We start from the raw sequence: 11,753 nt of genomic DNA, 5'->3' as shown, positions 1-11,753 counted from the left end.
AAATCTGCGAGCTAAGACACAAGGTGAAGCGCAAAAGTATTGAAAGTCAGTGAAGAACCAAGATAGACTCCTAAACAGGATAACGGACTGTTCTTTTGGCAATTTATTTCTTTGCTTTTCCACGGTTCCCAAAGGTCTTTGAAAGTTTGTATATTTATTTATTCATTTTTATTTGTGCATTTTGTTTAAAGATATTTTATTTATGTTTTATAACAGCACTGCTGAATGTTTGAAATATACATTGGTCATTGAAATTGCTTTAATTTATCATTTATATTTTGTATATTTTCTGTTCAATGGCACTCTTTTCACTCTCTAAAAATGTTGCACTGTTAAGAAATGTAGAGTCAATCACATTTCCTTTGTCTGACCATATGCAAGGCCTCTTGTGGTTTTAATAGGCCTGTGTAGCTCTCTACCTCAAATTGGGTTCAGTATCTGTGCCTGATTAAAAGAAAATAAAGGTGGCTTTTGTTAGATTACCCATTAGTCTGTGTTAATGTGGTATAAAGGTTTGCACATATATTGCAGGTTGCATATAAAGTGTACATACTGTATATATCACCATATACAGTATGTACATTGTATGTGCATACATTTTACACTATATATGTACATATATTTCCATATATTTACAAAATATTCCACAATATATTGAACACAAATATGTACATATATTTCATGTTTCCATATACTTTTACATATATTTTAAATATATTCTACCATATATTAAACACATATCTGTACATATATTTCATATATGTTTCCATATGATTTTACATATATTTTAAATATAATCTAACATATATTAAACACATATCTGTACATATATTTCATATGTTTCCATATGATTTTACATATATTTTAAATATATTCTACTATATATTAAACACATATCTGTACATATATTTCATATGTTTCAATATAATTTTACATATATTTTAAATATAATCTACCATATATTAAACATAGATGTGACACTATATCTTTACATATATTACCAATACGTTTTCCCATATAAATGGGAATACATTATGGTGGATATTTATAAATATAAATTTGCATATATTTTGGAATATATAAACACATATATTTTATATTCATGTTCAATATATTGCAATATATTGAAAGCGGCAATCATTTGTATATTTTGCAATATATTGCAATATATTACATGAATATATAATATATTGTATAATATATGTATCATCAATATATTATTCCATGTATTTCCAATATATAATATACTGCAAAATGTAAAGGAAAATAATATATTGCAATATATTACAATATATTTCAAGTAAATTTCCTTTCATAAGGGGTGTGTGCGGTTCCGGGCGCCCTGGGGAGCCAGGCGCTGCCGCAGAGACTCTGTTTGGGATAGAGGTGGATAACTCAGATGTTTGGGGTGGAATCAGCTTTTCGCTTTTCATTTGTCCTTTATCATCATCGTTTTGATATCCACCTCAGTGATTGGGTTTCTCCCACAGGCTCTGCAGCTAACAGCTCTGGCTCCCTCTGCTGTTTGTGGGATGTAATGGACTCTGTGGGTGAAAGAAATGAAATGGTGTTACTACAAGGGAGAGCAACATTGGTTATTTTATGGCTGTGTGCAATGTGGGTTGTGTCAGGCAGTGAGGGGGGTGGGGTGGAGGAGGCAGGGGGGCAGGAAAGGGACTCAGCACGAACCAGTCCATGCTGGTGGAGTTCTTTGGCCGACAGTGGGTTGATCTCCACCCTCGGGTTTCGCTTAGGGAGTTGGATTGGGAGCTGAGTCACCTCGCCGGGCCCCCCAGGCGCCTCCACCCCCCACGTACAGAGGCCTGAAGGACCGGGTTGTGCATCAGAAAGAACTGGTGGAGGGGGGGAGGAGGAAGGAGGGGTAGGGGAAGGGGGCGGTAGGGTAAATAGGGTGGGAAGGAGGGGTGAGGGTAGGGTGTGAGGACTGGAGGGGGGGGGGATTTAGAGAGAGATAGGGGAGGAATAGTTGCAGAAGGAGGGGTAGGGGGAAGTGGGCTAGAAGGGGAGGAGGAAGGAGTGAGGAAGAGGAAGGGGGAGGAGGAGGGTGGTGGGAGGGGATGACCTGCTGGGTTTGGGAGTGGTGGGAAGTTGTCAGGAGAGAGCTGAGATGGCGGAGGGACCTCCTCTACCTGGGGACACCTGGATATGAGGTCCCTTAGTGTGGTGACAGAGCAGGCCGTGAGTGTCCTCCTGTATCTCACCCTACCCCACTGAATAGATTTATTAAAAGATGCCTGTGTGAATGGTGGTCCTGCAGTTGTGTGGCAATGACTGTGTCGTAGTGATCCCTAAGTATGTTCATGTTATTGTGCATCCATGTGTCTGTGTTGAGTAAAACCAGGTCCAATGTGTTATTGTTCAGTGAAGAGGGTTTGATGGGTTCTATTCATTTGTCATTCCCTGTGGGAAGGTGCCTAAGTGCAGTGTGTTATTTATGATTTCTGAGTGGTGGATGGCCTGTAGAAGTTTGAAATATGCTTTGGTGTGAAGGTAATTATGGTGGACTGTAATGTTTGGAGACTGGCTGTTGACCCCTGGGGGAAGGGCAGAAGGGGAGCGAGAGTTTGCCATCCCCTCAGCCCCAACACCAGCGGTGTGAACCTGTTCTGCAATGTTATTGGCATAGTTGCCACAAAACTGCAGGACAGTCCCAACCGATAAAAACACTCCCACAGAACATGTAAAATGGCCGACCAGGCCAGCAGATGAGAAGGAGACCAGCTGTAGATAAAAAAACAGTTAAAAGTAAAATAAAAACCGTGTTGAAATAGGCCTGATAAACCTTGAGTAAAGGAAAATAAGGATGAATAAAAAGAGAGGGGGTTTAAGAAAGTTAACAGAAAAGTAAAAGGAAAGTAGGCTCCTTAAAACTGTGGAGTAAAAGGTTACAGTGAGGATAAAAGAACTTAAAACTCACAGGTTTGGAGGCCTTGTGTGTGCTTTAGGCCATTGCCCAAAAGTAAGGAGGCCTCTTTGGGTGCCCCCTGGGTCCAGACAATTTCCAGCAGATTAAAAGAGGATAAAAAGCTGCACTAAAAGTTGATAAAAAAAAGTCATCCTGTATAGGTAGTGAATTTAAATTCTTCATTAAAAGGTTAGGGTTAGGGTTAGGTGCCTTGAAGTCAACGGTCGCAGCGCTGCCTGGAAGGAGACGCTGGGGGCTTAAAGGGGTGATCGAATGATTATATAGGGTATTTCACACTGTTCCTTATGGTCTCCTAATGGGGTATGTAACATTGGTTGGGCTGAAAATGGCCTGGTTGATATTTTATTCGCCCTTATGCATCCCTGTGTTTTGGCCCTATTTGTAACAAGAGCTTTTCTTCCAAATATGGTATGCTCATGAATATTTAGATGAACTGCGCGCTGATTGGTTGAGCAAATTCCCATACACACACATTAGAGATGCGCGCTGATTGGTTGAGCGAATCCCCATACACACACATTAGAGAAGTGACAGAATCTCATATTCCAAACACTGTAATGTTTCATTACCAAATTCACTTCTGAGACTTTTTTATGCAAGAAATCAACTATATAAAGCTCAAATATGGGCCGTTTTACGAAAATTGATGGCTAATTGCAAATTTGGTAAGACGTGTCGGACTTTAGGAGCTCCACACAGTCTGACGAGAAAGCGGCAGCCTGCTGGGCTCCATACCCAGGGCAAAGTCACCCTTTGTGGATACTGCACTACTGGGGCTCCGCGGCCGGCTGCCGGCATAACTATAATATATTTACAGTTTGAATTTCGTCACGGCACTTATATCACAGCTACCCCAAGGTCTTACAAAGCTAACAAAAGCTAACAGTCCGATTTGAATTTAAGACATTTTTGTGAACGTCGGGGGTCTTGTTAGGAGGAGCAGCTAGCTAGCTATGTGTCCCATTCAATACAATGGGAAACGACTGCGGCTAGCTAGCTACACTTTCGGCATAACTATAGTATATTTACAGTTTGAATTTCGTCACGGCATGTATATTACAGGTTCCCCAATGTCTTACAAAGCTTAGCTAACACTTTTCCGATTTCAATTGAATGCATTTTTGTGAATTTCAGAGGTCTCGTTAGGAAGAGGCTAGCTAGCTCTCATTGCTGGACTCCAGCTCACCGCGGGCTCTATCAATGAGACTCGCGGACAAGAGGCGTTTGTTTACGCTCTCACTCACACACCGGCCATTTAGCAGTAAGAGGGGAGGGAGAACAGCAAGCTGCAGGCCCTGGAGCTCTGTCAGGGCAGCGGCGTGTGGTAGTCCAGTCACACAGAAAAGGTGAGTTTGCGCGGGTATGGAGTGCCGTGGGCTGCCAGCCGTGACAGAGCTCAATCGAGCTCACAGCAGGCCGGGGTCTGTGAAGGAGGACAGGCAGGGCGGCAATGTAGCAACCCAGGCAGCACCGGCTGCTGAACTCAAACATTTGCAATTAGCCATCAATTTTCGTAAAACGGCCCATATTTGAGCTTTACATAGATGATTTCTCGCATAAAAAAGTTTCAGTAGTGAATTTTGTAATGGAATAACAGAGATCTGCGAGACCTAGATTCAGAAGACTACCTGATCTCAGGCCAGTTCTGTAGCCTATGTAAATGTTGGGACGTGACCGTTCTCTTAATACATACATGAGCGTGACAAAGGTACAGGTCCTGGGATGCTGACGTCAACTTCCAGCTTTGTTGAGATTCGCCGTTTTCAGCGGCAGTTTCAAAATATGAGATTTTCATAGTAAAGGGGTGTCAATTGGATTTTGAGCTTCTATGTATGTCCTATTTACCCACCGAACTGTCGTTAATCAACTATGACAAGGTAAAATCAGTTTTGCATTCTATCACCCCTTTAAAACACCATCGAGCGTTGTTTTTACCGGTCGGCGTCATGGTAAATGGAGACACTTTTTGCTACCTCACACGAATGCATGGCATTGAGATTAATGCCAGCTTTCCATGTAGTGTGGAGGATATTGGGCTGGTTGTGTGTGAGAAGGTCGAGCACAGCAGCGTGAAGTTGGCCGCTCGGATGAACAACGCCGTAGTCATTTTCTTGGACCAGGTGGAGAAGGTGAACTGTGTCATCGAGACAGGCATCACGGTGAAAGAATTGTTTGTACGGGTGCTGCCGCTGATGCAGCCTGCCATTTCTGAGCAGGGAGCTCTCCAGACATGGAAAGGTGGTATCGCCTATCAAAAAGATCCTGTCTGGATATAAATCTCAGTTGCTGAAACACGTAGTGTCTCACCGTAGACAACTGTTTATGATAATTAACAATCGGAATGAGGAGCTTAACCTCCGTTTCCATGTTAAAGTAGATGATTATGACTACGTGATCTTTGCCACCTTGTTGGCTATAAAATGTTTCAGTTGTGGTGAGTAGGGACACACCGTAGAGGCCTGTCCGAGACAAGGGGATCTGAGCGGCTGACTGAAACATCTAAGCTGCCGGTTGCGACTCCATGGACCACACCGCGTCGATGCTGTGTCTGACCTGGAACACGGGGTGAGTATGAATGAAGTGCACGGTGTGGGTGATATTGGTCAGGGAAGTGAGGGAGAGGTTTTGGGAGAAATGGTGGGAATTGAGGTGGGAAAAGAAAAGGTAAAAGAAAAAAAATTGTGTTTTTGAAAAACAAACAAAACCAGTGAGGACAGTGAAAAAAAGGTGAGGACAGTGAAAAACAGGAGGATAAGTCAGGTGAGGTGAAAGATGCAGGTAAGATAGGTAAGGGAAGTGAAACACAAGCAGAAGAAACCGATGCACTGGAAAAAAGGCCACTCCAAAAATAAGCAAAAAAAAATTAATACAAGATATGTTTGCTTGTAATAAGCAAAGATCTGCCATTGGAACAAGTGAAAATTCTCTTGGTAAGATTTCTTGAAATAAGACATTATATTTAAGCCTTACAAGATAAGAGTGATCTTGAAATTAGCTGGGAAAACTAATTGTTAGCTATATTTTACTAGTATTGTGATGTTTTGTGTCTCATAATAAGCTTGTGATGCTCAAAAATAGTATTTTCCCCTCAAAAGTAGCATCTTCTTTTTGTCATCCTGTTCGTTTCAAGTGTATTTAAGACATTTTTTGTTCTAAATTGTTACACTGTTCTAGATTTAAGTCCACCACCAACTTGAAATAAGATTAGAAACTGGCATTTTGAGACAAAATGTCTTGAAGTTAGCATTCCTGACTCGTATTAGGCAGTGCTTTTTGCCATAATAAGCCGTAATTTACCATCCTGTCATCATCTCAAGTGTATTTACCTTATTGTAAGCTCTACAAAGGTAATACTGTTCTAGATTCAAGATATTCACCTACTAGATTCAAGACATTAACTACTTCTTATAAGACAGAAAAAAACTAGTCTTGCATTTAACCAACTTTCTGTTTTATTTAAACAGCAAAAAGTCCCAGAGGACTGCATAAAAGGGAAACAGCATAATTTTCCTCAAGATTTTGGCTCACATTATTTATGGAACTGCAATATGAAAACATAGCAGAAGATGCAAATATGTGAGTAAGTTAAGGTCAGATCCAAACATCTGACCAATTTGCCCCTCAATACACATACCAAATACGTGCTTTGCACAGGCACACTCAAGGCATGTAGACAAACTAGGCACACTAAAACTGCTGCACCTGTGACATTCATTCTTAATACAAATGCTTAATATTGTAACATTCAAATTAAAGGTTCTGGGCTTACATGAACTAGTCCGTCAATACACCATTAACCATTGTTAACACCACCATTAAAGTGATGGTTCGGAGTAATTTCACCCTAGGGTCCTTTGCACCATGACCTCGAGCCAAACACCCCCCCAGAAGCTTTTTTCACCTGGGTCTAACATTGGGAGAGTTAGCGTAGTGTAGCGTTATCAGCTAAATAGCTTAGCGCAGGGGCTAATGGACCCACGTTTGTATCTCGTAAATGACCCCACTAATAATGCCCGAAATGATACCAAACGTCTACACTAGTACATATAGGTTATGCTCTCATAAAACGATGGATTGGAAAGTTTGTAAGTACACCAGAAGTTTATGAACACTTGCCTGCTCTCTTCTGCTCTCTGCTGCTGCTGCTACCTGCAGTTAGACGAGTGCTTAGGGCCGTCTACAAATTACTACACCGAAAAGAGTTACAACTAAAATATTTATTAATTCAATGATTAAATAAGGTAATGTCTCCAAACTTACCTCAATTATTACTTGTCTCCTGCTAGTTATACTACAGCACTTACTTTAAAAAAAAAAGTTAAATTAAAAAATAATTTTGTTGCATCTCTTTTCGGTGTTGTAATTTGTAGACGTCCCTAAGCACTCGTCTTACAGCAGCAGAGAGCAGAAGTGTTATTTACATAAACTTCTGGTGTACTTAAAAACATAACATAACATAACCTATATGTACTAGTGTAGATGTTTGGTATCATTTCGGGCATTATTAGTGGGGTCATTTACGAGATACAAACGTGCACTGTAAAACTTTTTACTGTAAATTTACAGTAATATACTGGCAGCAGCTTCGCCAGTAAACTACTGTTTATTTACAGTAAGCATACTGTATTTTAAAACTACAGTACTTAACTGTAAACAGGTATACAGTTAAGTACTGTATTATATGAATTTACAGTAATATACTGGCAGCAGCTTCGCCAGTAAATTACTGTTTATTTACAGTAGGCATACTGTATTTTAAAACTACAGTACTTAACTGTAAAAAGGTATACAGTTACTAACTGTATTTGAATTTACAGTAATATACTGGCAGCAGCTTCGCCAGTAAACTACTGTTTATTTACAGTAGGCATACTGTATTTTAAATTTAAGGTATTTTACTGTAAATAGACATACAGTTTCTTACTGTATTATTTTAATTTACTGTATTTTACTGGCAGCTACTTCGCCAATATTACACTGTAAATCTAAAATATCCTTTTATGTTCATGTCTTTTTTTATTTACTGTAAATAAACGTATTATTTAATTTGTTTTACATTTATACACTTGTGTTGGCAGCATAAAGTAATACTATTATAAAAATCTCAGAATACTGATGCAGAAAAAGAAATTCTGCAGCTTTAAATTCTACCTTAGGGAAGACTGCAATAAATAATCAGTCCTAAATAACAATGAAAAAAGGCAAGATTCAAAATCTAATTAACTCTTTATTTATACTGTATAGTAAATATCATGTGAGTATACAGCACTTTTAAAGAAAGGTACAGCAGTTTGCAGTTTTGTGAACTGTATCAATGCCGTAGCAGAAAAAGTTAACACCCGTTTTGCGGCGTGTTCGTGACATCCAACATACGCACTCGTCTGCATACAATAGAAAATGTGTCTATCATTAGCAATCTAAATCATCCGAGGCAGACTGACCCCGAGCTACAAGGTTGTAAAAGCAAGAGGTCCGTATGAAATCAAACTTGCATTAAGAAAAACATGTTTTATGTGTGATCTTATGGAGAGAAATTACACTACCCACAATCCTAAGTGTAACAGTAATGTCTCTGATTGGCCCAACTCGTTACCATAGACACGTTTACCGTATCCACAAAACCGTGAACGGCTAGAGCGAGCCTCTACCATTGAACATCTATGATAGTTTCTCTAAACAGTATTGTAACTTGTTTTCAAAATGTTTTTTAGTGCTGAATCAAATGTTTTATAATCACCAAAACTAGTAACTCATCTTGTAGCTGGTTGGCTCAGTTCCAGGGTTAAACCTATATATGAGCAATTTTTGAAATGTCAATGAAACACTTCTGGAACCACCGTAAAAAAAAAAGTGAGAAGTCCCTGTTGAGCTCCATGGAGTCACACACCATTATATAGCCAGTCACGATCCCAATACACTGCAAACAGGGAAACTGGCCAATACAATAATACAGCTCTATCAGCTGCAATAACTAAACTAAACAACACAAAATCGATCAGTATTTATCGGCATATATTGTTCATTGATAATTGACAAATGGTATCTGCACCTAAACAATACAATGCTATGAGAGAAGATCAAACAAAGTCCCACTTGAAGTCGTTGAGCTTCCTGATTAGGGTGCAGACATGCAGGTTCACTGTTGATGGTTTCTTCTGGACCATCTTTCCAGTTTTTCTGCTGGGTGCCTGTCCACTGTATGCCTTTGATCCTCTCTCAGGATTAATCCCCATGCAGATTCTAAATGACAATGTAACACAAATGCTATAGGTTAGTGAAGAAACGGTTAATTTTGGAGAACATATAGTCTTTCAGTGTTAAAGGAGCTACAGCTTAATTTGTGTTTTTCTTATACAAGTAGTATTCAGCTACTGTTTAAAAACAGTATAATATTTATACCAATGTATAAGTACACATTCCAAAGGAAATAAATACAGTTACCAATAATTAAGAAATCTCCATAAGTATGTCATTTCTGGAAAACATATTTTAAAGCCTAATACAATTATTAAGTAGACTTTTTTCCTCCTGCATTTGTGGAGAATATTTCATGAACATTAGAGTGGTTTTTTACAGTATTATTTTAGAAAACTTGAATGAAAAAAACATTCTATTATTTTGAAATGTCACAAAATGTAACAATGCTGCTTAATGGTAGGTAGTTACTAGAGATGCAACGTACAACTTTCTAGGCCGATTCGATTTTTCATTGAGTTTGATCTGCCGATACCAATTTTAGGCGATTCCGATAAAAACTAATTCTAACCACTTTAAAGCACACGCAAATATTTATTTTCTATCTTTTCTTTTATAGAACATGTTTTGAACAGATAATGGATCACTATAAAATAGAACTATATAATTACTCCTGGTGTGGGTAATCCACACACATCTAAAGTTAGTAAATGTTAGAACCATTTCCTTCTTTTCACATCCAATATTAAAATAACTAAAAATAACTAAAAATAAATAAAAATATGTGATTTATTAGCAGGGAAAACAGGTAATGGCTATACAATAATATATAAATAACAAAGAGAGTGAGAGTGCATGTCGGAGAATAGAGCGGACACGCGCTTCATACCGCGACCGGGCCGATCACGTGCAAATCGCCCAATTCGGCAGGTCACCAGCCGGTCAATCGGTGCATCTCTAGTACAGAGCTGCTGCTACAGCGTGACGGGTGACGATAGGTACTTACAGCCTATTGTGTGCTGCACATTGTACACCAAATGAGCTGTGCACAAGCAGACCTATAGTTTTGGTTTGGTTTCACCCGATCCAGATTTAGGGCTGGGTATCGTTCAGAATCTTTCGATCCGGTGCCAATTTCGATACCTCAGTTTCGATACCGATTCCTAACGATACTCTTTTCGATACCATATGTTTTAAAATCCATTTCAACATCAACAAAAATACATTAAACACAAAGCTTTTATTTCCACCTTAATTGTGAATCAAAACAGTTATCAAAATTAAAAAAATCTGGTAAAACTGCTCACTCAGAGTAACATTAATAAAAGTGCCTTGCCTTGCAAGCTCAGCCTGTCAGTCAGTCATCAGGGCAGAGAAACCACCGTTGTGGCTGCTTGTAAGAGGAAGTGGAACGTCAACAGCAACCGCGAACCAATTTCGGCTCGCCATTAATATCATATCACAGCAAACGCTGTCTGCGGAAGTTTTAAAAAACTGTAACCACACTTGAAACCAACCGTGACTCTCTGTGACTTCAACAAAACTGCAGACAGTTTAATTCGTCCGCACCTCTCCGTCTGTGTGTGTGTGTGTGTCGGTCGGAGCTCCGCTCTGTGTCAGTATGCAGAGAGGACAGATAAGCTTGCGCTTACACGCTAAGACGCTTTTGGAACCGAAATTTGGCACCGAAAGATAAAGAATTTTTCGATACTCATAGGATTGGAATATTTTTTTCGATACCATAAAAGTATCGACTTTCGGTACCCAGCCCTATCCAGATTTGGTGTCGCGAAATGACGTCAAACCCCTAAGTATTTTTATTATTTTTTTACATTTTAGTAAATGTATATGCTTGTAGTACATCAGCAGCTTTAGCTACTGAAATTCTAATCTCGGAGAACTTAATCAATAAAAAGTCAATCCAGGTGTGTAATATGTGTGGGAAATCTCCTACCTCTGAATGAACTCCAACGACCATGCAGCATAGTTATGAAGGTAAATATGGTGCAAAACGTGAGAGCTTGTAGAATACAATGTGAGAACTTGCAGAACAAAAAAATTTAACTTGTATGTTAAAATTTGCACTTGTAAAATAAAAATTTGCACTTGTAAAATAAAAATTTGCACTTGTAAAATAAAAATTTGCACTTGTAAAATAAAAATGTGCACTTGTAAAATAAAAATTTGCACTTGTAAAATAAAAATTTGCACTTGTAAAAATTATTCACATTTGAAGTCACAAAAAAAAAAAAACATGAGAGTGTTTAAAAAATCTGAACTTGTAAATTGAAATTTGCACTTGTAGAAAAAATATTCACAAATGTGTAGATTGATATTTGCATGAACACAATGACAGCTGCAAACTTGTAATGCAACATTTACTCATGTACTTTTTTTTACTCAGGTTGATTTTCCATCACAACCACAACTCAGTGATTACAACCCTCTCGAATCTGTCACTGTTGCGCTCTCGCCATCACAAAGAGGCGAATCTGCGCTCGACTTTTGCAAAACTTGTTACGATACATTTGGTGCAAAACTAATTTGTACCTGTGCTTACTTAGGCTGTGGAGCTCTGATCCAACAGAACGGGAAAGCAGGGTTTCTATCG

At 38.9% G+C, this 11,753-nt stretch overlaps 1 long non-coding RNA gene across 1 annotated transcript; it reads right to left on the bottom strand.

Moving 5' to 3' along the window:
• Nucleotides 1–8,154: 8,154 nt before the first annotated feature.
• On the bottom strand, nucleotides 8,155–11,130 carry LOC120543550. The gene is made up of 2 exons (XR_005636363.1): nucleotides 11,097–11,130; nucleotides 8,155–9,187 (listed from the first exon to the last, which is right to left on the bottom strand). It is a non-coding gene; the product is annotated as an uncharacterized LOC120543550 (long non-coding RNA).
• Between the last annotated feature and the right edge of the window lie 623 nt (nucleotides 11,131–11,753).

Source organism: Perca fluviatilis, chromosome 16, assembly GCF_010015445.1.
Source record: "Perca fluviatilis chromosome 16, GENO_Pfluv_1.0, whole genome shotgun sequence".
Taxonomy (NCBI): Eukaryota; Metazoa; Chordata; class Actinopteri; order Perciformes; family Percidae; genus Perca; species Perca fluviatilis.
Note: the sequence above shows the minus strand (reverse complement) of the source record. Positions and strands in the feature narration are given on the sequence as shown.